The following is a 25,571-nucleotide window of genomic DNA, read 5'->3' on the forward strand; positions in this document are numbered from 1 at the left end:
GGATGATATTACTTTATGTTCTTCAGCAGGTTATTAATCTAGGGTGACAGCTCAGTTGAAATGTGTTTATTTTTCAGAGTAATCTCGAACCTCTCTTAGAGAGTGTTGTTTTAACATTGTTAACAATCTGAAAGCTTATTAATCTTGTCAAGCATCAATCTTCTCTTTGATAGATGGGTGGGGTATTCATTGCTTTTCATGCTACAGTCTCCAGTGAGGCATCTTTCCAGATATACATACCTGTCTGTGGCTCCTTTCCTTAAACCTGGGCTGTGACCTGCTTTAATGAACAAATGTGGCAAAAATGATGGTATGCCTGTTTCATGCTGAAGCCTTAAGACCTGGAAACTGCTACCTTGGGGTTCTGGGGGAATCCAGCTTCCATATTAGCAATTCAAGTACCCTGAGACCACTATATGGTGAGCGGCCCCACCTAGCCATGTGGAGCAGCTGTGGAGAACTGAGGCCCCTGCCAGCCAGCCCAGCTGAGTTCCCAGGTGATAGTTAGCATCAATTTGCTGGCCGCATGTGTGAGGTCATCTGAGCAGTGGAGTCTTCAAATTCCGCCAAGACACTCTAGCTGATGCCCCATGAAACAGACACAGACTATCCTTGCTGAACTCCACCCAGATTGCAGAAATGTAAGAAACTGAAAAAAATTATTGCTTATGAGCCAATAAGTTTTTTGAGATAGTTTATTGTGTAGCAATATATAACGAAAGCAACAGATAAACAGCAAGAGTCATCCAAATAAACAGAATAGATAAACCTGCTGAAAAAAAAAAAAAGAATTAAAAACAAAAGCTGTTGTCATTCATTCTACTGGATTCCTGGCCCATTCCACCTGTCTGGCCCCTTATGCCTCTCTCTACATCTTCTCCTTTGTTTCTCTTCACAACTCCCCAGCCACGTGCACTATTTCCTCTTTCCCTGACGTCATCAGCACTTCTGGTCACACAGAACAAGGTATATACTATCAAAACACAAGAAAACAATACCAAAACAGCAGCATCAAAAAATGAGTGGAAAGTTTTTATATACTAATGGGCAGGATAAACAATTTTGAATTAATTCCATTAATTGTTGCCAGCATTTAAAGAACAAGATTTGTTTTTTATTTTATTGACTGCTTTTTGTCATCCTGCTAATTAGTCTTATCTGAAGCCACCATATTTTAAATGAAACCCATTTGATCTGTCTTTACTATCTACACCAGCAGTGGCTCTAGTTCTATAGCTCATGTTCTTGAAAGGAATTTAAAATCTGTATTAATTAATGAAGTTGGCACCTAAAGTCATAAAGCAGGACATTTTTTAGCTTTTCTCTGCCACAGTTTATTTTGCTTTCTAATGTTTTTCTTTAGCTACTGAACAAACTTTCTAGTTTATAAAAATTTATTACCATGAACTCTAACCAAGTGGCTTGCAACTTCATAGATTTATAGTAAAATTAACAAGAAAATGTTCAAGAACATAACAACCTAAGGTTTACTATTACGGTTGTTACTAAGTGTTTATTAATCAAAGTTTTAGGTGTTTCATAAGAATATGAATAGTGATAGTGATTAAATTTATTTTTTAGGAAAATATTTTCTTTCTTTAGTGACATATTGTCTTTCTACCTTTCTCTAAATAACCAAAATCAATTAGTAGTACATTTTATCATGTTTATAGTTTTGTACTTAATAAACATATCTGCAAGAGACACCAGTTTAAATATTCTGTTATATATGTTGTTCATATATGTATTTGTATTTTGTGTATATGTGTGTATGTGTTTTTTACATATATATATTTTTTCCCTCCATTTACACTTGTCTCAGCTTAAGAAAAAAATTCAGTCTGGCATGACGAGAAGCCAACCTCAACTGAACACAATAAATTGTGTTTATTTTTATGAACTAACAATTATATCTTCTAGTCTTTCTCAGACTCAGTTTTCTTGTCTACAAAATGAGATAATAATTCCTAAGCCCTTGTAGTTCTTGTGACCATTTCATCAGACCACAGGTGTGAAAGTGCTTAGCACAGACATCTGATGTAGAATAACCACTTAGAAAATATTTATTAAAACTCACTCTGAATAGTTCGAATACTTGTATTTATTGAGTTAATGAGTAGGATGCTCACTAGTACATATCTGTACTACTGCAAGCATTTGGTAGTTCTGTTGGTTCCTGGGTAATTACATTGCACTTTACTTCTGTGTATCATCTGGATAATAAAATAATCTCTTCAGATGCATGAGCAAGTTATCTGAACACACTGAAAGTGGTAAGAATGTATAGAGGAGGTTTCATACCAAGCCTAGCTCCCCGATAGGGTGAATTATTCAGATGATGGATGCAATTATTTACATACTGTAACAAAAAGTGGGTGATTATTTATCCATTCTGGGCAACAGAAATGTAAAGTTGACTCAGACACATGATATTTTTCCTAGGAGATCTCAGAATCTACCTAGGGAGACAAACACACACCCAACTGACTGTGATCTATGTTACAATAAGATAATGGTTAAATGTAAAGAGAAGAAGATCTGAGAATCACAAAGAGATAGTAACTGATTCTTAAGAGACCTACAAAGGCTTCACGGAAGAGGGAGACTATGAACAGAGACTTCAGAGGTGAAATAATTTGGATGAACTTTCAGGGAATTGGTACCAGTCTATCCCGCTCTGTTGTAGGCATTTTAGATTGTCCTCCAGACCTACACTCCATCCTTCTCCAATCTGCTCTGTGATGAGGGTTTCTGGCCAAAAGAGACCGTCTCAACTGGCTCCCTTGCCCTCTGGCTCCAGGTTGGTTTTAACCCATGGGGGCGCTGTCGGTCGACAGGAGAGAGGGAGAAGAGTGAGGTTAGGAATACTTGTCCTCCTGGTTTCCTCCCTGCAGTGCTGCAGTGGGCTGATTGCACCCTCAAATTTAGTCTCAGGTCTCCAGTTCTGCTGAGCAGACTCTACTTCTGGATTTCAGCTACTTATCCCTCCCCTGTAGCCCTTCAGTTCTGGGATACTTGCATTATCACTTGTCATTTCTCAATACCTGGCATACACCTTTATAAACAGACCCTTCATTACACTTTACTCAGGTTATCATAATTTTATTGTTCTATTTCCTGCTGAGTCCCTAACTGGATATACTTGATTTTACAAAACTTTGTGGGCTTTTACTCAAGAAAAGATGGCTGCTCGATTTCCCAAGATGCCAGCCATTTTCATCTCTCTATTTTGATCTTGCTGCCTCTCTGTCAGGAGCACCTGGCCATTCCACTCATTATTCAAGACTCTTAGTTTGAAATCTCATCTTTAGATCACTGTCATGGGGTCAGTTTCCTTTCTTTGACTCTACATAACATCATTCACATATACTAGTCATGGTCTTTGCCACAATAGAATATGAGTATATCTACTTTTCTCTCCCATTGAAATGAGACTTCCTCGAGGGTAGAAATCACATTTCTTACATCTTCAAGAATAGTCATTCACATGGTTGTTATAATACAACTTATTACACTGGTCAAATTTAGTGGACTGATTTAGTGTTTTATCCAGTAATCAATAATAATATTAGTTTTCTTTTGTTCGCTTGATTAATTTAAAACTATCTTTGACTTGATCTGTGGAAGTCCAGGTTAGAAGACTGATTCCTTAATACCTGGGTGATGAAATAATCTGCATAAGATACCCCCATGACACATGTTTACCTATATAACAAACTTTCACATGTACCCCAAAATTAAAATAAAAGTTAAATAAAATAAAATAATCAAAAAGAAGCCTTATTCCTTTAGATGAAAACTTTGTTGTGGGTTAAACTAGTTTGGTGTTTCCTAAGTCTTTTTAGTTCAGTGATGCAAATTTCATAAGAAAGAACATGTTTAATTATTTGTTCTGTGATTCATCAGATACCTCTGTTTTACTTTATAGTCCTTCTTCCTTTGACAACCTGATGTTGTTAACATGCAGTATTTTTTTCTGCCAGGATTCACATGACAGATGGATGTCACTCACATGCATAACCTATTTTATCATCTGTAACATAGGTAAATGTATGCGGCTTCTGCAAAATTCCATACTTCCTCCTACTCAACAAATTATGTCACTAAACTGAAAAAGAGTGACAGCATAGGGCTAGACTAGATTGAGCCTTGTTTTAATTCGTTCTATGAAAAAAATCACAAGATTTATTACTATAGCTAGTTTTTTGTTTTGTTTTTTAAAAATTACTTGGGAATGTAACATAACCACACAAATGTATAAGATCTTTCTAGTTTCTTAGAAATTGGCTTTTTAACTACCCACATATAAAGTCATGAAAAGAGATACAATGCAAGCCAATTCTGCTTTTTCATAACAGATATGACTAAGCAGGATATTAAAAAGAAGTTTCAAAGTATGTCTCTTTTCTTAATTTCCCATACCTTGCTCTCCTTTACTGAGTCCAATGAAGGAAAAATTAAGAAGAAAGACTAAATATTTTGAGTTAAAAGCATTAACCTATTCAAATAATTAATAATTATTGGCTCCAAGACCTTCTTGGATTCTACTTCAGAATTACCCCTGAAATGTCACCAGCATCATTCCTTGTTCTGTCTCTATCTCTGTTTTGGATTTTAAGAGAGTCAAGTGACATGGCTTCTAAGACCAGGATCTTTTGTAGTAAAACCACAGGTGAAAATGTCATCAATTTCTTGTTGCCTTGTTTTCAGGAGCAAACTAATTTGATGTTATTTCTTCTTCGATTTTTCCAGGAAATCACATTCAATTCTCAACTGTCCTGTTTTTGAAGAAAGATAAGACTTTGGTTTTGATTGAATTTTCCTTGAGATCAGTTATTGCCAAGTCCAGTTTATTAGAGAACTAACGTGGCATCAGTTCTGAATTCTCTGAGGTCATACTCAAGTTCATCTTTGAATTAAAGAATTTTTTTTTTAAGTGTGAATCCCAAGTTATACTTGTTTCCTATGCAAGGGGAGAGAGAATAAGTAAGTGGTAAAATGGGAAGATTATTCTTCCAGTTTGGTATTTCGTGCCATTTCCTTAAATTTGCACAGATGTTGATGCAAAATGTGTACTTGTTAAGCTTACTGTTCTGTTCATTTGTTTTTGTCATGGACATGTTACAAAATTCTCAAGTTTTATTTAGAATAAATATTTGTGGAGCTCTTAGAAGGAAATGTTTTTCTCCTTTGAGACTTGAAAGATGAGTCGAGAAGGAAGTGTGGTTAGGTACCAAACTAAGAAGGCGATGTATGGCTGCTCGCCTTTAGTGCCTAACAGTGCAATGGATGGCAATTTTATGTGCTTGCTCTTGTTGGAGAGAAATCTATGTCCAGAGATGCTGGAAAAAGTGGAGCTACATGTGCTCAACTTATACCACAGGTGAGTTTGCTATTGTACACCTCTGTGAATAATGCAGCTTTGTAGGCCGCACACCTGTGCAAATGAGACAACTCTTTTCACGGCAAACCTAAGAAGATGGGAAAATTCGTGTCTGAGTTTTGGTTGACCAGTTTTTCCATGATTTCCCAAAATGTATAGCATGTACATTTCCTAAAATTTTCAACGTTTAGAAGTCTCAAACTTTGGAAACGCTTTCTTTTTCTGTTACCTCTCCCAACCATGCAAATGATCAGGATTTTAAGGGGAGAAGTCATAATCAAAATCATATGCAGAAAGCTGAAAGAACAAAATAAACCATTTTAATGTCAAATTTCTGCTCAGAAATCTTTAATTTTATCTACTGGTTTGGTTGCATTAGTTCTAAAATTCTTCATGTGGCAATTGAGGCCCACCACAATCTGAATTTGTCACCTCATTGCAGTTGTATCTCCGATATCACCCCCATAGACACCAAGCAATTCTGCCTGGTGTGGTCTTGACTATCACCATACATACAATGCTTACCCCTGACTTTGTATCTTTTTTTGGGATCTGTCCTTACTAAAAGTTTTAATTTTCTTGTATTTCCAACAGCTATATAACTTTCTACTCCAGCTAAGAAATTCTGTCATGTGAGGAGCTCTCCTTGGTCATCTTAAGATCCATTTTTTTTTAAACTTTTCTGAGCTTCTACAGAATTCATTTTTATTTATTTATTTATTTATTTATTTTCGAGATGGAGGCTCACTTTATCACCCAGGCTGGAGTGCAGTGGTGTAATCTCAGCCTACTGCAACCTCCGTCTTCTGGGTTCAAGTGATTCTCTTGCTTCCGCCTCCCCAGTATCTGTGATCACAGGCATGCACCACCACGCCCAGCTAATTTTTGTATTATTATTATTTTTTTTTAGTGGAGACGGGGTTTAACCATGTTGGCCAGACTTTCTTGAACTCCTGACATCAGGTGAGCCACCCTCCTTGGCCTCCCAAAATGTTGGGATTACAGGCGTGAGCCACTGTGCCCAGCCAGAATTTATTTTCAGTGTAGATTTTTTTTGTTCCAAACAAGTCATTGTTGCTTTGTGAGTATGCTTCTCTTCTCTCCTACCAAATGCTGATTATTTCCTCTTCTGCCTCCTGAGTGGGTGACTTTGTTGAGGGTAGGGACAATAGCTCCTGTATTTCTTTTCCCAGACTCCAAGAGATAGATCCCTATGAGTACTGGCTGGGCTTCTCCTGCACCTCCTCTCCAAGGTCCTCCTGAAAGGACTTGGGCCTTCCCCAATTCTGGTGCCTTTAGTCTGTGAGTCTCCAGAAGGCATGGCCTGTGTTTCTTCCTCTTCAGTTTCTCTCACTTTGAACTATCTATAGTCCAATTTAGGCCTTCTGCTCTTCTGTGTGTTTACTTCATGAAGCCATCCATGACTACATTAGGTCTCCTTGGTCCCTGTTCCTAAAACCCTACAGCATTTGAGTTTAAATCATGTACAACCAGGGAGCCGATTGTGTCAGCACAAATGGCAGGTATGTGTGTGTGTGTTTGTGGGGGGTAGGGGATGTTGTTGAGGTACAGATGCCATCTGGTAAACCTCTTCTATTAAGAAGTAGAAGGACTGCAGCTGCCCAGTCAATGCTTACAGATGATTCAATATGGAATGATAATTCTGCTTTACTATCTTCTGTCTCCTTCTTCCTGCAGGTTGTTCCCAGCTATTCAATAATTCAACTTTTACTTTTTTTTGGCGAATGTCTCTGAGCCACTTCTTACCTGTCTCCTTCTTTAGTTTTCTATGTCCTGAAAGTCATGTTTCAACCTTAGCATTTTATACCTTGTGCATGCTATCTGATCATGTTTTTACTTCCTATCATTCTTCTTGTTTGGCCTGGAATCTCACACCATCACCCCATGTTCAGTACATTTAAGTGGAACTTTGTGATTACCTCTCCTGCCCTTTTTAGCCCCTTGTCCTAATACCTTAAATACTAATCCTCAGACTTGACTTCAGTCTATGTTGGTGACTTATTAGATTTTTCTTTTAGCTTTCCTCCAGGGGACATCAATTTCCAACCACCACAAGCACAGGTGCAACTTCTGCTCTTATAATTCCCACCCACACTCCTAACTACACTCTATCTCCTGATAACACCATATTAAGTCACTAATGGCTAGAGTTTGAAAGATTGAATGTTAAAAGCATAATTAGAGACTTAAGGGAAACAAATTGTACCCATAAAATTTAGAATTAATTTCAGGAAAATAGGGCAATTGAAGCACCTTGTGCTATTTGAAATGACTTCTAAATGAGCGACTGTGCCTGAAATCAGCCCCCTCTTAACTTCCTCTGCTTCCTTCTTATTTCCTTCTAAGAATAAGTGCAGGTTGGTGGGGGTAAGTTTGGTAAACAGCAATGCGTATTGCTTGTCAGAATATCAACCACAAAGAGCTCACCTCAAAGTTAAGCTTTCTCTCTGTAATGGAAATAGAAAATGGGAGGAGGTGTGTGGGTGAGACCAATTATTGACCTTGGGCGAGCTCGAGAAATTCTAAGACCAGAACCTGGGCATTCAAAGAGGTAGTTACTTCTGAGCCCAGGTTAATCCCATCAGTCAATAATTTCTCATTTCTTATATCCAACACTGACTAACAGTACTATCCCAATTCATACATAGTATGTTACATACCTTCAGTTCCCTGGTGCCCAAGTTCCCCTGCCCAAACAATATTGCCTTATGACAATGCTGGGCAGCTTCATTCACCAGTCCAAACCCATCCATTCTTCTAGGCATATTACCGCTTCTCCTTACACAGTCAAAAAGCCCTCTTTGACTACCACAGCCCTCACCTGTCTCTCTGATAGTTCTATGCCACGCAAAGACTGAAAAAAAAAATAGTAGCAGCTCCATGACAGGGACTGTCTGCTATCTGCATGAGCACAAAGGAGAATAACATATGACTCCATATATATAGTCTAGTGTAACAGGCAGCAGAGAGATACCTGTGATTAGGATGCTATAGGATCAAGACAGAGATATTGACGGGCCCTGTGCCTTATTTTCCTAGTTCTGTGTTTACAGACAGGTCATTTCTCTGATCCTCAGCTTTTCCATCCTTAAAACGATGAAATTAACAATTATTTTATAGGGTGGCTTAATATGTTAAATGGGATAATGAATGTAAAATGCATGGTAAAGGTCTGACCTATAGGGGATGTGAAATAACTGTTTTCTAGTTGGCATTCAGGCTGAAAATGGTTAAAGAGACTCTAATTACATGTTTGTTACAATTTAGGGCTGTCAGCAAATTCGGGTTGGCCTCACCTGTCACCCAATGTTTATTATTCTCAAGGGGGTGAGAATGAACATTATGATGGATTAGGGCATCTTCAACCTTAGTCTTGGAAACCCATGACTATGGACAGCAGCCGGGATTTTTGTTGTTGTTGTTAGAAACATAAGGAGAGCAAACCCATGGGGTCTGATTTACGTCAGGTTGTTGAGGTTGGGTTGGCAGTGAACATCTAGAAAATGTGAATAAAAACAATGCAGGCTCAGAGAACTAGAGAGTTCTCTGAAAGATTAACTATACAAATTTCTACTCTGGGGAACTTAGTAGAGAATATTTTTCCAAAATATCTTATTCCCTGTGGTCCTCAGTTGTTTCTTTTTTGGTGAAGCAAAAAGGAGGGAACAAAGAAAATCTAAAAAATCCAAATTGAAATACAGATTTAAAACAAGCGAAAGGAAGCCCTCACATAGCTTCTCTCACTGGGCTATGGAGTCATTCTGTGAATTGTGCATGAATTTTAATAAAACCTGTGTCTGTCTTTTGTAAGAAATAAAAAAACTATTTCTTTTGCTTGACACCTTCTTTTGGGAGGCAAGTCTGGTAGGCAAAATCTCATTCAACATCCTCTTAGATTGCTCTGAGAAACCTAGGAGCTTAGGGACTCCTGTTCCTTTTGCTTGAAAGTAAAAATGACTTAACATCTAGGCACACAGAGAGCTAAAAAGAGCTTTGTCAAATGAGGCAGCCCGACGGCGGCTCATGGACTGTAATCCTGAAAGCTCAGGTCACTACCACCTTGTCTATGGAGAAAGTCCTCAGCAGGCATATGGAATGTATTCTCTTCTTACATCTCCCGGAGGCCCTTAGCAGGTCTTTTGAAATTTATATTTGATCAAATTTAGGACCAGCATCAGTGGGTCATAAAACCAGAGCAAGCCAAAGCTGGGAGGTCATGACACTAGCTCTTGTCTTTCCCCTGTCTCCACAGAGCAGGAAAGAAACCCAGAGGGATGAGGTGATAGGCGGGATGGCTTTGCTAATTTCAGGCTTAACCTAAGGTACAAACATGGGCTCTGGACTCTCAGTCCAGTGCTCCACCTACTAAAATGAGCTGCCACAACAAACACTGAGCAGTGCAGGAACTGTCAGAGATGAGAGGAAATTGTGCTTGTCACAACGTATTGCCTCCCTCTCCATTTGGTAAAATGGCGGTAAGTGGGTAATGATATCAAAACTACCACAGATATTGCCTATGTTGTTCTCAACTACAAGAAGCACACTGAACATTTATAATGAGCAAATGTAATAAGACAGTGTATTGAGTTAAGTAAGGGAGAAAATATGTAAAGGAATATGCCCTTTTCCCTTAATATCTCCAGAGCAGATGAGGAAATGTACCTTTGACTCTTATGCCAGGGGTCAATGACATGTACTCAATTTTAAATTCTGTAAGGGAATGATTAGGCACCACAATCTCTAAGTGTTCATGAAGAAGGTGGGGGAAAGGATGCTACGGATATAAAGAGCAGGCTTTGAAAGGGAATCTGGGGAGGCTTCTCAGAGGAAATGGCATTTTCAGGTGGAATATGCATACAGACAGTACTTTGGTTGGTAAATATGGAGAGGGGATGATGATAATTACATCCAGAAAGAGAGTAATGGCATTTGTTGAGGGGAACATCTAGAAGAGAGAAGAGGGGATTGTGACTCAGAATAGTAGAATAGGGGGTTGATCAATACAACTGATATCCTGATGAAGTGAGATGAAGTCCAGGTGGGGGCTGGGTTGTAGGAGATGCATTTTTCTTCTTTATTTACTACCAGGAAATAAAATTCTAAGCCCTCAGAATAGAGGAGTGACACAGATAAGATCTTGATTTCAGAAAGATTCCATTCTTAACGGGAGCACATTATGACTTTCGTGAGCCGTAGGCACTCTTGCTTTTATAAGCTACTTCTTCCATAAAAAATATATACTTAAATTTATATTTTATGACTGCATTAGTATAAATATGAATATATTAATATTATACCTTAAAACATTTTCTTTAACCTGAAAGTTCATTTTAAAAAATTCTGATTTCAAAGAAAATTAAACCATTCCATGGGCCCCTAAAGGTATTGTGAACCCTAAGTGCCCCACCTATGGCCTAATGGATAAGTTGGCCTTGACTCTAAAAGCAATGTTTAAAATGCTTTAAAGGGCAAGTATGGAAACAGAGACCAGGGAAGAACTTTAGTTAATGGTTTAGGTGAGAGTTAAATTTAACAGTCACAAGTTGTAATGTATGCAAAAACAAAGAGGGAGAAAATGTTCTGAATTGATGTTTCACATAAATCACAAAGAAAATCTAAATTTAATAAATAAAAACAACAAATATATTCATTGATTTTAATCACTGTGAGGCTAAGAAATATCTCCGAAAGAGCTGTATATTATTATCCAAATTAATTTGAACTTTTGTGGTTTATACTATACTGAAGATTGTTCATTATAGAAGAATTCAATACTTTTCTGGTTTTCCTGCTCAGACCTCTACTACTTATAAGTATGCCCGTGTGAGCACACAACCTTTTTCATTTTTCAATTACTGGGTTATTCTAAGCTGCACCTACATCAAGGTCATGTATTTGACCTTCCAAGGTGCTTTATCTGATTTCTTGGGGGATTCAGGACTCTTATCTAAGACTGTTATTTCTTCTAATGGCTAGTAAAATCCCTTGTCTGTCTCTGAAGGAAGCTTTCTCCTGAGTCAGTTTGGCTTCTTTCTTGCTCCCTTGTAGAATTTATGACTTTGTGCAAAACCTCCCCACAGACCCTGGGCTCCGCAGCTTTCCTGGTGGTGATGTCTTGGCAGCATGACAGTGGGCTCACGTTCTCCGGGGAGATGCGTCCCTTTCCCACCATCAGAGGCATATCTTCTGTCTGCAAATCTTCTTAGGGTTTGACTGTGCGCCCTCACATGAAGCAATTCACTGCTGCCCTCTGCAGCTGTTTCACTCAGCTTCTCACCTACAGGGTTAAAGATCCCCAGTCATACAAAAAATTTTAATAAACCCAGATTTCTAAATAACATTTAGCTCCATGCTGGGGAGCTTATCAGTTCACATTAATAAGTTCTCTGTCCTCACAAAAGTTGGTTGTATTGAGAGAAGAAACCCATCCAAAGATATTAAAATGACAGGAGGAGGCAGTATGCGTGAGGAGGGTGGTTGTTTCCAGGAGCAGAGACCCGAAGGCCTGGGGAGGTCCTGGGAAGTTCTGTAGAAGGAATCTGGGGTGGGAATTTAGCTGTAACATTGAGCATGCACATTCCAAAATTTGTTTCAATGCAGAAAGAAATATTAGAATTTATATTTATGTATCTTATCCTTTTAAAATATTCTAAAATATACATTTTTCATAATAGCCTAGCAGATGGTAATGCTAGTATATAAATTAGAAATGAATAAATATGTATATCCTTGGAATACCTGCTGAATTCCTGTTACTAGTAGACAGGACAATTAACTAGGTGGTAAGACTTCTGATTTAGGTGCTTATCGATCATTACCCTTTTGACTTCCTGTTTCCCTAGTCCTAATGCAGTAACCATCTATTTCAGGCAAAGGAATTTCCTCATTGTCCCTTGGAAACACTATGATTTTTCCACTTCAGCAATGTTGGCTTTGTGGATCTTCAGATATTTTGAAAATCCCACCACTTCCCCTCCATCTCTCCAAAGATGAGCAGATTTCAGAGCCCAGTTCAGGTTCCTTCATCCATGCTGCACTCTGTGGACACTCTAACCCAAACTGTTTCCCCTCTGTGGGCACTTAGCCAAGAATTTGTAGCCAGTCAACCAACAGCGCATATGTTGATAGCTTTGTCCTAAGGTGGTGCTGTGCATGCATCTCTGACTGTCACTGCAACTTGGTTCTAAGCTCCCGGAGGCAAGGTCTGTGTCTTTCATTTCCCTGGAATCCCCTTCTGTGGTGGTTACTGGGGTAAGCCTTGGTGGGAACTGGGGATGACCATGATGTCTAGTTCACTGAGCTTTTGTGAACTCTAGTAAGTTACTTGTTCACAAGTGTTTGGTAAATCACTGAGGAATGTACTCCCATGAGGGTAGGTGTCCCATACAGATGAAGACAGAAAGGATGGATGCTTGGGTGGGTTGCAGAAACATAGCATAGTAGAAAGACCATAGCGTTACATAGCTTTAATATCAAAAGAGCCAGGCACAAATTCCAGTGCTGTGATTCATAAATTCTGGGTAAGTCTCCTAAATCCTCTCAGTCTTCTTCTTCATTTGTAAACAGAAGTAGATCCAGGATGCAATATGGATTAGGAATCATATAAGTAAATCCTACAATAGGCATTCTGTGTATGGTAGGTGTGTTCATAACCTCCTGGGCACACATTGGGAACTCACTAAGTTCTGTTTCTAAACCAGAGAGGGGCTCCATATACTCATACACCAGTCGCTTATCGTTTCAGGGCCTCACATAGGCTCCCTGGTTGGCATTATCTGTCTGGCCATGCCCACTTAGTTTTTAAAGGATTTATAGGCCTTGCACTTACAGACTGAGATTTGGCTTTTAATTCTGCTCCAGCAGAAGCCCCACAAAGGTCCCTGACACATCCCCCTCAACTCAGACCCCTCCTTACCTATTACCTAGGGGTCTTCCTTTTGTTACCTGACTTTGCTGACTAAAACAGTTAATGAAGAGGAAGCCTCAGATCCTTGTGTCACTGGTCTTTGTTTTTGTATTTTGTTCTGTTTTACTTCCTTTTTTGCACCTGAAAACAGGCAGCGTGCCTAGGTTTTCTCCAGGCATCGTGGAATGAGCAGATTTAATTGCTGCTGAAGGGCTGGTACAAAAGGTTATCCTACAATGTGAGATCTTATTTGGCACTGAACTTTGAAGCTGAGAATTATGGATTGTGGAACAAGATACAACCGTCTGCTGCTGTCCCAGAGCCGGGAATATAGAATTTAGAGGAAACTGGGTTAGAGCTGATGGGACCTCTCAGGGAGGTCAGGAAGAAACTAACTAGCCATCCATAAAGCTGTCGGAGCAGTTATTTGAAGGAAAAGGCCGAGGCTTCTCTTCCATGTTTCTAAAAACTTCAAATAAAAATAGACAATTCTGCATTGACATAGATATGAAATGGGCAGCAATCGAGGGCATCAAACTCAGAAATAAAACTAAGGTAACCTGTCATTGCTTTGAGGGAAAACTGTGAAATTGGTAGCCACAGCCCAGGCTGAGAGATGGTGAACGAGGAGATAATTTTTCTTTCAGTCTTATCTAAAGCCACAAGAAAAATGGGAAAACCAGAGAGTTGAGGAAGGGGAGGGGTCCTCACACCACTGATACAATTGCAGGGCAAAGCTGGGAGCTGTGTCCATCACTGCTTCAGTTGGACCTTGATGAGGCTGAGCTGGGATGTCTGCTTACATTGGAGAATTTTACCTCCCATGTTCCCTTGCTAACTGTCAGGCTGTCTGGCATTTTGTAACATGATGTCTGGAAGCCTAGGCTGCATCCTGATAAAACTGGAAGGTGTGCATATAGGACCTCCTCTCTGCCATCCCTTGAGTGTGTGTTATTATGTAATCCTCTGTTCTTTTTGGACATTTAATCTATTTAATATTCCTGCAAGTCTCTATTGCATGTGAGGAAAGCTATTAATTATCTAGCTTACTGCAAGCGAGCAGAGGTTAGTACCCCTAAGGGTCTTTGCCCTGCATGGAGTAGTGATAGAGCAAAGGTATTGAACTAGACCCTCTGACACCTACTTGAGTCCTGCAACTTGCTGGCCGTTTGACCTTGGGAAAGCTCCTCAAGGACAAGAAGTTATTCTCTCTTCTCCAGCTATCACCTATTTCTACTGTCATGCTCCAGCTGGGACTATCAGGCTTACCCCAGGTCCTTAGTCTAGTTTCCAAGTACATTTCATGGCAGGAATCTCCCTCTCCATAAATTAGCGCACAACATCTTTGGACGGGCCTGAATACTACAGAGGCTTCCCTGCTGGTAGAGTGAAAAGTTTGCAAATCTGCTGATTCATCAAGCCCATACAAGGGGTTACTGCTACTATACATCAAATCGTAACATTTTCTTGGAGGCTCATTTTTAACAAAAACATATCCATTTGGCTACAAGGATGACCTTTTCTGCCTCCTTACCACCCCATGCTGGAAGCCTTCATTTCCTGATGCCTGCTGCTAATATAGGACACATGTTGAAATGTTTATGCTAATTAGGCTTTGATTGGATCTCAGAAACAAGTTAAAATGACAAGTTTTATTGCATTGATGAATTAATTAATGAAATGAAATCATTGTTATGCTGTTTGAAACCAGTCCTCTGATTTTTGCAGGAGGCAGGCAGATTTTCTACTCTAAAAATCTAGTCGTTTTATGAGAAAGGAGTGCAGAATTTACGTGTTGTTCTCAGGTGGGAGTACTGTGGGAATAAAGAAGGATCATCCTTTTGATGAACAAGTGAGTAGCGATGGTGGATGATGAGAACAGGCATTCATTCATGTAAATGTGCAAACAAATGGAAAGGAGATATTAATAGAACAGGTGATGGAGAAGAATCAGTGGTCGGTGTCTGTGACACTGATAAATTGCAGTCTCCCCACATGAACCATCTTCAGAAATTCAGCTTTTCCGTGAAGTCTCAGTGTGTTCTGGATAGCATGCTGATAGGGTCAGTCATCATTCACAATGGGTCAAAGCCCTTTAGGAACCACACTTTAAAAAAACTTAAAAATTAATATGTTTGTGTGAGAAGGAAAATTCATATTCTCAAGAAAGTAAACATGAAATAGACTAGCTGTCCAGGAAATGAGTCCTTTCATTTGAGTTGTTTGACCATAGCAAGTTTATCCTGTGATGAGCAATGGATGTATTGACACTCAGAGGTACCTGGTTAATTCAACAGTCTCAGACTTCAGAGCATCCCAAATAGGGCAGGGGGCTTTCCCACAATCACACAATCAGCTCATGATGAAATGAGACTAATCACATATTTCCTCATTTAGTTTAGAATTTTTTTGTTGCTTTGACTGTGTGAAATGATGAATAATAATAGTGTCAAAAAATTCAAAGAAATGAAAGCCCAAAGAGAATAAATGACTTTCTGGAGACCACCCAGCAGGTTGTGAGACAGACACCCACCTGTCTCACAAGACACCCGCCAAAGCTGTTGATAAGCAAATTCAGACTGTGTTGCTCTTGGCCTCTCTAATCTCTGAGTTAACATTTAAAATAAGATTCTGTGGTTTGAATGTCCTTTCCAAAGCTTATGTTAAAATGGAATTGCTATTGTGATGGTATGGAGAGGTGGGACCTTTAAAAATTAATAAATCATGAGGGCAGAGCTTTCATGAATGGACTAAATGGCATTATCTTGGGAGTCAGTCAGTTATCCTGGGGTGAGTTCAGGCCAGTTTTCTTTCTCTGTCTTGAGTGTGTGCTTCCTCACCTCACGATGCCCTTCCACCATGTTGTGCACAGGGAAAGGGCTCTCATCAGATGTGGTCCCTCAATCTTGGACTTTCCAGCATTTAGAATCATAAGCCAAATGCATCTCTTTTTTATAAATTATCCAGTCTGTGGTATTCTGTTATAGCAGTAGAAAATGGACTAAGACATAGGACTTTTAAAATAGATGTCTCCAACACAGGACAACATGTATGCATGTTCACAAGTCACGCATTTCACTGAAGTCAGTTAGCCTCAAGAAACAAACCTTTGTCATCCATGATTACCATTAAGATAGACCTTGTATAAGTCTGTATTCCTGATGTTGCAAGTCTTGATAATGCAAAAGTCTTGAGTAGATTTATTAATTGTTCTTTATTCACATGAAAAATAACCAGAGTTTAATATAGTTTAATTCTAATAAGCATATCATTTGAGCCAAACATAATGTAAGTCATTATTTTGGCACTGGTGAAAACACGAAGAAGAGTAAATTTTGCACCTTGTCTTCTATGGATGGACTATATATTTATGAAAATAGATGTGTAAAACAAGGTAACTTTGATACAAAGAAGACTGAAATCTGCTGTCTAGGAGAGGTACATACAGTAGACGCTGGAGTTTCTAATTAGGAATGATGTGATGGGCCTGAATTATCTGAAAACCTTCATGAAACAACTAGTATCTCTGAAAAGCTTCAAGAACTAGTGAGGTTTTTGATTGGAGAAAAGGCACCCATTCTAAGCCACAGAAATAGCACAGGAAAGGACTTATGTGCATGAAAAGGAAAGGCATGCTTGGGTGAAGAACAAAGAACTAGGTAAGACTGTTTGCAAGATACACACACACTCATGCATGCACACACATACATCATGTACATTTATATTTTCTGAATTAACTTCATAATCTTCTTAAATTGCCAAGATATACATATGGAGCTCAGATAAGGACAAATTTCTTGTGCAATGAGCAATTATTATTTAGGATTAAAAATGAGCTCAGCTTGTTTTTATTTAGTGGATTGGTTGCTTTTTTGCCCCCAGATAACACAGTTATAGCCTGTGGCTGCAACACAGTGGTGGTGCATGTGAGAAAGACTCACGTTGCTTCTACAGTACATCCTCAGGTACCCATGCTATCTTCATTATATTAAAGGAATGGATAAATTTAGCAGGAATCTATAATTTAAATGACTGGCAATTTGCTAACTATTTAAGTGCATTTGGCAGAAAACATATTTGTTTTCTGGCTTCAAACTGCAATAGAGTCTTTGTAATTCACACCAGATTTGGAGCCTGTTCAGAAACACTTAGTTAAATTAATGAGATATTACCTACATCTGTTTTTCAATAGCTTCAGTCATGCCACCCAGTGGAAAATTTTTTTATTTTGTAGACTCTGTTAGATCAAAACCCATCTCAAGGACACACTTGTCTAATTGGTAAGATTGGCACAAGATTTCTTCAAGCAATTTCATTTGAGAACTCTACACAATGCATACTTGTTATATTTATTTAAGTTGGGGTCATATGCTTAGCCGATAGATGCCAGTATTTTGTATGCTTATTGACATTATACTTATCCCCTTCATAGTTAGTTTACCTTGCACTCTTTTCTTTTATACATAAACTAGGAATGGAAGCTCAGCAGATATTGGCTAAATGTGGTATTATGCTAATGAGAACAGTCATGATTAGTGCCCGAAAGAACTGGTCTTTCATTGTTACAGAGTAAATGTTTAATGTGTCTTGTTCACAGCATTGCAGAATACTCCCTTCTAAGCAGGTTAGTAATTGCATCACATCCAGCTACATTTTTAGACCTCAGGTAATGAAAGGTTTGCTTCTTAAGTCAGCCTTTAATGTGAAACACTTACAGCTGTAACAATATTCTACTCAGTATTTTTATATGTAAATATTCTCCTCACAAAATTCAGAAAAAAAGTAAATAGAATGATATAATACGGAAATATAATATCGGTTTTGTGACAGTCATCTTTCAGCATAGAACATTCTTCTCGTATTAGAAAGAAAGACATGCTGACAGTAAAGAGGACATTTTAGATTAGGTTTCCCTTTTCCAGAATGGCCTATACAATAATTTGTGAAATTAAAGGATACTTTTTTTTTTTTTTTACTCGCAATAGAAAAGCAACTCTAAGTTTGAGATATTATTGTTGGTTCTAAGAATAAGTATCATTTTCTTTTCACTGATATCTACAATATTAAAAAAAAGGATTTTCTTTCTTGAAAGCCCTTTGATGCCAAGAATGGAAAATTACGTCTTGTATCCAGGAAGATAATGTTTTATTTCATTAAAATGAAAAGGAAAATACGAGAAGAGGGTTTCAGTGTAATTCTTTAAGGGACAAAGTAAAAGATTCATGCAGGAAAAGTAAAATCCTGGATCTGCCATTTTTCACTCTTCAAATCCTGTGAAAGGTTTTGGCCCTTTTGGGTATTCATGGAGACATCCTGGGGTTCATGCAGAGTTCAAGACCTGTACCCTGTGAGCTGCATTTTCAGCCTTAAGTCTGTTGGCTGCCTCAAGAGGGGACTGAAAGAAAGGAATGTATCCCATTCAGCACAGATTCTTCCAGGTATAACAGGAAATAGGGGCACAGCAACCCATCACAGTTAATGAGAGAATGACTTCTGCTAGGTCCCGAAGGAGTAGCAAGAAGCAGGCTGGGCTTGCACTGGGCATGGAGATCTTTGATTCAAGATTGGGTAAAAGACAGTCATTTTCCACTCAAGTTTTTCACCCTCCACCTCCTAGTTCCATAGCAGGCTTTTCACTTTAAGTTTAGTGCAACAAAGCAGGAAGAATTTTGTAATCATTAGGAAGAAATTTTGAGTTGAGCTTTTATCGTATTTTCTTTTGCTCTTAAAACCAAAATTCTACCCATCTTGTCAATTCCAAGGAGGAAGACAACTAATCCTTCTAACAGAATCATCAGGATTTCTTAAGCATAAAAATGAATAAAAGAGGGGGAAAAGGATTTCTGCATGAAAGTTAATTTTATAATATTGCAGCATAAATTGTGACCTGGCAGTTCCCTCTGCAGTTTAATAGAACTGGCAGCAGGCACCACGACTTAAGCAGACTCTGTATAATGAGAAGCAAAGACAAATCGGTGTGAAGGACAGGGAGAAGGACATTACTGCTTCCCTCCTGGAAGATTAAAAATAGTAAAATATTGCAATCAGAATTTATCTAAAGGGAGATACTATCTGAGAAAGAAAGAAAGAAAAAAGAAAAAACCCATGATTTTAAGAGACAGCCATAGCACAGTGTATCATGAGCAGAGCCAGAGAGCCTGGTGCTGGCGTTTGAAAGAAGTCAGGCGGCCTGTGAGGGTTGACCAGTTCTCCTTCTAAAGACCTGGTGGCAGGTAATTGTTTACATTATGATTTTGAAGTGGAACAATTTTCTAAAGCATAATTAGAGTGAAATGAACATGTTACTCCTTTCGCACTATTAAATGCAGGCAAGAGACATGGGTCTACTAAATAAATGAGAGAATTTATTGTTAGAACACAAGAGCCAGCCTCGGCAGACAATCAGACAGGTGACTTTCTCAAAGGGTGCCATCCAGAGGAGGTGGACAGGCGCTGTCCAGGTTTGCGTGGCTGAATGTGTAATGGGCCTGCTCTGAGCTCTGTATCCACAGGAGCAATATCAGAGCAATTTCCAAAATTACACAGGGCACGCAGCTTCTAAATCTCCTAGCAGAACAGCCATATTATCCTGAGGACTTGCAATAACAGGAATTATATGCAATTTTCTGATAATGACTCCATTAATGTGAGTCACTGCTGACAATACAATTTGTTAAACATTGCTGGATTCCTAAATCTTACAGTCTATCACTCTGAAATCCATCATTAACACCACTACCATCATCACGATGATCGTCAGCATCACCGTCATTGTTGTCACCTTCATGGCCTTCATCATCATCATCTGAATAGCTAGGGACCTATTTGAGTTCACCAATATTACCTTTTCTTGATTTCACTAACATTTCAAAGGAAAAAAAAAAAAACATGTCTTTATCTGTTCAAGTATGCTTTGTAGTCGATGTGTTTGATTCCTTCTCTGGGAAACTAGGACCTCAAATTAATTAAATTTAGGCCAGGTATAGCTTAGCTTTAAATTGCCTTTTATATCAACAGAAACTGCCTTGGCAATTAGGTGTTCAAATGAGTGCCTGTAAATATCCATTATTGTACATTCTAATATACCTGGACATAGAATAGAACCTACAGCTCATGGTCTGTCTGATTTACTAATTGGGAGCAGCAACTGCACCTTGTGTTTTGAACCTGAATTAATTAACCAAAACAGATTAAATTGTCTTTGAGGTATTCAAGGGAGTGACACCAAAGGCAGAATTGAATGAGGAAAGGACTATTTAACTTTTTTTAATCACAAAGGTCAGCTTTTTTAATGTAGCAGATCATTAGAAAGTCTTCAAAGGTGGAAGGAAACTAGCAAAACAATCTTAGCTTCCCACAGGAATATGTAACCTGCTTTTCCTTAGACCAGCTTTCCTTTTGGTGATAAGAGATTTTCCCAGGACACATACCTTTGCCTAAAGAATTACATTTACCTACCAGACTTGCTCAATCAACAGAATTTTTTGTTCTGTACATGAAACTAACTTCTGAGATTTTCCTCCTCATTATCCCTGAAGCCACCACTGTGTCCTGATTCTTGCACATTCTTGAATTACTGCACTTGCAGCCTAAGCAGCCGCACGGCCTCTACTTCCTCCTTCCATCTCAAGGTGAAGAGTAAACCAGACTAACACATCTAAAGTATTTTCACCTCATTATCTTCATGCTCAAGAAGATTCCATAGTTTTCTTATTGCCTAGTGAACACAATTATAACCTCTTTCCCTAGATTCTAGCGATGGTTGGACACTGGATTCCAAGTCACACAGTTCCAATAGGTCCCATCCCACAATACTCCCTTCCATGGGGACATGGATGTGTTTGCAGTGCTCAGATTAGACCAGGCCCTGCCCACCTGGTCACTGCTGATCTCTACCTCTGTCTCCCCATGTCCAGCTATCCCCCAACAATTAAAACACACATAGAGACGGAGATAAAAGAGGGAGGGACAGGGGAAGGAAGCAGACAAGCTGTTTCTTCCTCTGAAGTTGTTTTCTGCTTTTTTATTTTAATCACCAGATTGCCTCCCGATCAATAACTCAATGAGAGAGGGTTAGCTCCTCACAGAAATGTATTCAGAAACTTAAGTTATTATAAAATTGGGTCTTCAAATTTTTTTTTCGGAGAATCAGTTTGAGAAATGGCCTTTTAAAAATTATCTCTGGGTATTTTATAAAATTCCGTAGGAGACACTATCCACTATGTTCTTCAATATCACTGATATTTTTTAAAAAAATCTGTCATAATGCATTGCCTAATTTTTTAAAGTCTTTTTTAATGACACTGTATTTTATTATTTAATATATTAAATTTGCTTTTTGCTTCAACGGCCAGTTTTTAACCCCCTTTTTTTTTTTTTTTTTGAGATGGAGTCTCACTCTGTTTCCCAGGCTGGAGTGCGGTGGCACGATCTCGGTCGCTGCAACCTTTGCTTGCCAGGTTCAAGCGATTCTCCTGCCTCAGCCTCCCGAGTAGCTGGGACTACAGGTGCGTGCCACCACGTCTGGCTAATTTTTTGTATTTTTAGTAGAGACGGAGTTTCATGGTGTTAGTCAGGCTGGTCTTGATTCCCTGACCTCGTGATCTGCCCGCCTCAGCCTCCAAAAGTGCTGGGATTACAGGCGTGAGCTACCGCGGCTGGCCCAGTTTAGCCCAAATTTTATTCTTGTTTCCAGGAATTTCTGTTAACTCAGTTTTTGAAACGATTATCTTGGAAACCCAACTCACTTCTTTCATTACTAGGTCTCCCTGTTATGCTCTTGTTTTAACATTTTGCATTATGCTTGCACCTCTGTAGCCATTTTTAGTCCTTTTTTGACATCTCTATGAGGAATCTATGTGATAAACAACAACAAAAAATCCTCTTGCTAAAGTTATTGTTGTTTTTTTTTCTTTGTGACTGCAGGGCAATTTGGTTGTGATTATTTCTCTTGAAGAACCCAGATAAGGCTTACTGAAAAACAGTTAAAACAGTAGGGGCTTCTTCATAGTAAGAAGCGCTCGGGTCCCCCAGCCCTCCTACCTCCTAAGGACTTTGCCTCCTTAGTTGTCCCTCTTTCTCCTGCATCAACAGCCTTTCTCCAGTCTTTCTTGAATCTCTTCCAGCAGCACACAATCGAGCATTAATATTTACCCATTCCCCCAACAAAAAGCAAATAAAACACTCCTGCTAGACATTGGCCCCCGTTCAGCTACTGCCCAATTTCTCTCAATTTCCTTTCACGGCCTTATTGGCTCTGGGTCCTGTTCTTCATTCCCAGCACTATCAACACACCCACTTTTGGCTTCCCCCACATCACTGGTGAAATGGTCACACTAATGACTTCCATATTAATGAAGTTCTTCCCTATGTCCATCTTATTCAACATCTCAGCATTTGGTCTCCTCTTGAAATATGCATTTTTCTTGCTTCTTCTGACAAAAGCCTCTTCTGGTTTCCCTGCAAACTCACTACACTGTCCCTATGAGCCACTTCTGTGGGCTCCTCCTGCTTTGTCTCCCAATGTGAGGTTTCTTGGATTTCAGTCCTGGATGCTCTTATCTTCACTCCCTATACCCTCTACTCAAATCATTTAAATAATTACCATATATGTATTTACCATTTATGCTGGTAAGTTTCAAATTTGTATCTTCATATTAGACTATTAGTCTGAGGTTTCAACACACATATTTAACTACTTTCTATTTATTTATTATTTTTTAATTTTTATGGGTATATGAGATATTTTGATACAGGCATACAATGCATAATTATTACATCAGAGTAAATGGGGTAACCATCACCTGAGGCATCTACCATTTCTTTGTGTTAGGAACATTTCAATTTACTCTTATAGCTATTTTTAAACATACAATAAATTTTTGTTGACTGTAATTACTCTGTGGTGCTATCAAATACTAGATTTTATTCAGTCTATCTAACTATATTTTTGTACCCATTAATCATCTCTTAACTTCCTTTAGATTCTTTCCTCCTAGTTGTGTGATAGATATCTCAAAGTCAGCCTAGCCACAATAAATAAACCCACTGGTTACTGAACCTCTCAGTGGTGATATCTCTTACCATGTTATTCATTTCAACAAACAGTGCCCACTTTCAACCAGATACTCCAGTCATCAGGCTAGGAGTCTGGATTGGTCCCTTCTTTTCCCTCCCCAACCACATTCCATCAATAAATCCTATTAATTACCTTTAAAATACATCTTGAATCTGCTTACTGTTGTGTATGTTAAATGCCAGTTGTTTAACATTAGCACATGATGCAGGTCATTTATCTTTTCTTCTCTGCAGCCAACTGCACACTCAGTCATCTCTTGGATGGAATAGAACCAGTCTCCTATTTTCTTTCATTTTTATTTTAAATTCTGAGGTACATGCACAGGATGTGCAGGTTTGTTACATAGATAAATGTGTGTCATGGTGGTTTGCTGCACTTATCAACCCATCACCTAGATATTAAGCCCAGCATGCATTAGCTGTTTATCCTGATGCTCTCCCCACACCACCCCTGACAAGCCCCAGTGTGTGTTTTTCCCCTCCTTGTGTCCATGTGTTCTCATTGTTCAGTTCCCACTTATAAGAACATGTGGTGTTTGGTTTTCTGTCCCTGCATTAGTTTGCTGAGAATAATGGCTTCCAGCTCCATACATGTCTCTGCAAAGGATATGATCTCATTCTTTATTATGGTTGCATAGTATCCCATGGTGCATATGTATCACATTTTCTTTATCCAGTGATGGGCATTTGGGTTGATTCCATGTCTTTGCTATTGTGAATAGTGCTGCAATGAACATATACGAGCATGTATCTTTAGAGTAGCATGATTTATATCCCTTTGGGTATATACACGGTAAATGGGATTGCTGGGTCAAATGGTATTTCTGGGTGTAGGTCTTTGAGGAATCACCACACTGTCTTGCACAATGGTTGAACTAATTTACATTTCCACCAACAGTATAAAAGCATTCCTATTTCTTCGCTGCCTTGCCAGCGTCTGTTGTTTCTCGACTTTTTAATAATCACCATTCTGACTGGCATGAGATAGTATCTCATTGTGATTTTGATTCGCACGTCTCTAATGCTCAGTGATGTTGACTTTTTTTTAATGTTTCCTGACCTCATAAATGTCTTCTTTTGAGAAGTGTCTGCTCATGTCTTGCCCACTTTTTAATGGGGTTGTTTTTTTTCTTGCAAATTTATTTAAGTTCCTTTTAGACTGTGGATATTAGACCTTTGTCAGATGGCTAGATTGCAATTTTTTTTCCATTCTTTAGATTATCTGTTCGCTCTGATCATAGTTTCTTTTGCTTGCAGAGGCTCTTTAGTTTAATTAGATCCCATTTGTCAATTTTTACTTTTGTTGCAGTTGTTTTTGACATCTTCATTATAAAATCGTCACCTACGCCTATGTCCTGAATGGTATTGGCTAGATTTTCTTTAGGGTTTTTATAGTTTTGGGTTTTATATTTAAATCTTGAATCCATCTTGAGTTAATTTTTGTATAAGGTACAAGAAAGGGTTCCAGTTTTAATTTTCTGTGTCTAGCTGGCCAGTTCTCCTAGCATCAGTTTTTAAATAGGGAACACTTCCCCCATTGCTTGTTTTTGTCAGATTTGTCAAAGATCAGATGGTTGTAGATGTGCCGTTTTATCTCTGACTTCTCTATTCTGTTCCATTGGTTGATGTGTCTGTTTTTATACCAGCACCATACTGTTTTGGTTACTATAGTTTGAAGTCAGGTAACATGATACCTCCAGCTTAGGATTGTCCTGGCTATACGTGCTCTTTTTTGGTTCCATATGAATTTTAAAATAGTTTTTTCTAGTTCTGTGAAGAATGTCCATGGTTGTTTAATGGGAATAGCATTGAATCTGTAAACTACTTTGGGCAGTATAGCCATTTTCACGATATTGACTCTTCCTACTCATGAGCATGGAATGTTTTTTCATTTGTTTGTGTCCTCTATTATTTCCTTGAGCAGTGGTTTGTAGTTCTCCTTGAAGAGGTCCTTCATTTTCCTTGTTAGCTGTATTCCTAGGTATTTTATTCTCTTTGTAGCAATTGTGAATGGGAGTTCATTAGTGATTTGGCTCTCTGCTTGTCTGTTGGTGGTGTTTAGGAATGCTTGTGATTTTTTCACATTGATTTTGTATCCTGAGACTTTGATGAAGTTGCTTATCAGCTTAAGAACCTTTTGGGCTGAGAAGATGGGATTTTCTACATATAGGATCATGTCATCTG

The 25,571-nt window shown here is 38.7% G+C and overlaps 1 long non-coding RNA gene across 24 annotated transcripts in view; it reads left to right on the plus strand.

Moving 5' to 3' along the window:
- Positions 1 to 25,571, plus strand: part of LOC129057743 (uncharacterized) — a 388,559-nt gene that overhangs the window by 82,278 nt on the left and 280,710 nt on the right. For 20 of the 24 annotated variants that reach the window (XR_010136346.1, XR_010136330.1, XR_010136333.1 and 17 more), the window contains one exon: positions 3,984 to 15,162. The exons of 2 other annotated variants lie outside the window; for them this stretch is intronic. This is a non-coding gene — a long non-coding RNA (uncharacterized LOC129057743). The remainder of the gene's footprint in view (positions 1 to 3,983; positions 15,163 to 25,571) is intronic. 2 more of the 24 variants (XR_010136332.1, XR_010136331.1) reach the window with 2 other exon arrangements.

The sequence above is a fragment of the Pongo abelii genome, chromosome 12 (assembly GCF_028885655.2).
Source record: "Pongo abelii isolate AG06213 chromosome 12, NHGRI_mPonAbe1-v2.0_pri, whole genome shotgun sequence".
Taxonomy (NCBI): Eukaryota; Metazoa; Chordata; class Mammalia; order Primates; family Hominidae; genus Pongo; species Pongo abelii.